Genomic DNA, 1,000 nt, shown 5'->3' with positions numbered 1-1,000 from the left:
GGGGCGGGCGGGGCGCTCACCTGGAGCGGGCGGGGCGGTGACGCTAAGGCTTCGCCTGGGCTCCCCGGCCGGGCCACAGGGGACTCTCAGCCCGAGCATTGTACCCGCGCCACGCCGCCCTAGACAAAGGCGGTATATTTCTGGAAAGGCAGCGGCCCCTGCAGGCGGCAGTGGGGACAACAGACCGGGCCTGAGCGGACCAGGTGGGTGAGCTAGTAGGCAGGACCCGCGGGCCGCTGGTTACAAGGGCTTTGTCCAGCGTCCTGAAGTAGGCGTGGCTCATCCGGCCTTCTGTCTTGCTTCGCTAAATACTAGCGGGCCCTGCCCAGCAAACATCTGCTGGGGTTGTTTGAACCCATTTTCCAGTAAAAAAACTGAGGCTCAGAGCTTATGAAATTTTGAGATCTCTCACTTGCCTTTGAGGTCCCCTCTTGCCACATGAGAGATAAGAGGGATCCCCAAGCACCCTCTACCTCCTTCTGCACCCAACACTTAACACCCACAACTAGGACCACTGGATACTAAGTGCCACCGGTCCACCTCTGCGGTGACTAAGTGAATCCTCCCCACACTCCACTGTGGGGGCTGGAAGCCTGCCACGAGTTGAGGGCTGTCTCTTCTTCCAAGGTCTTGACACTGCCATTCCCAGACCATGAACAGAGCTCTACCTTCCAGGACCACATGGAAGGACCAGCTGGACCAGGCTTCAGCCCTGGCCCTACTGTAAGCCCTATTGGGTCTCTCTGCAACCCAGGGCTGGATACACCTGACTGAAGACGGTAGTCACCCCTGCCCTTTCCCTACGACATCTAAAGGAGGCCATTCTGTGGCATGGTTCAGGGCTGTGGGCAGGATGGGGAGTCGATGCCACAGCCTGGAGGTCCCTCTCCAGCCATCAAGCCCAGCTGTCCCTACGTGTTTGGGGCTGGGGCCTGGGCCTCCTGTCTGCCCACAAGTCTGTGAAGTGGAAGCGAGATACAGACTGCAGATGATCCGAGCC

This window comes from Chrysochloris asiatica, unplaced genomic scaffold (genome assembly GCF_000296735.1).
Source record: "Chrysochloris asiatica unplaced genomic scaffold, ChrAsi1.0 scaffold00340, whole genome shotgun sequence".
NCBI classification, from domain to species: Eukaryota; Metazoa; Chordata; class Mammalia; order Afrosoricida; family Chrysochloridae; genus Chrysochloris; species Chrysochloris asiatica.
This window is presented reverse-complemented; position numbering follows the sequence as displayed.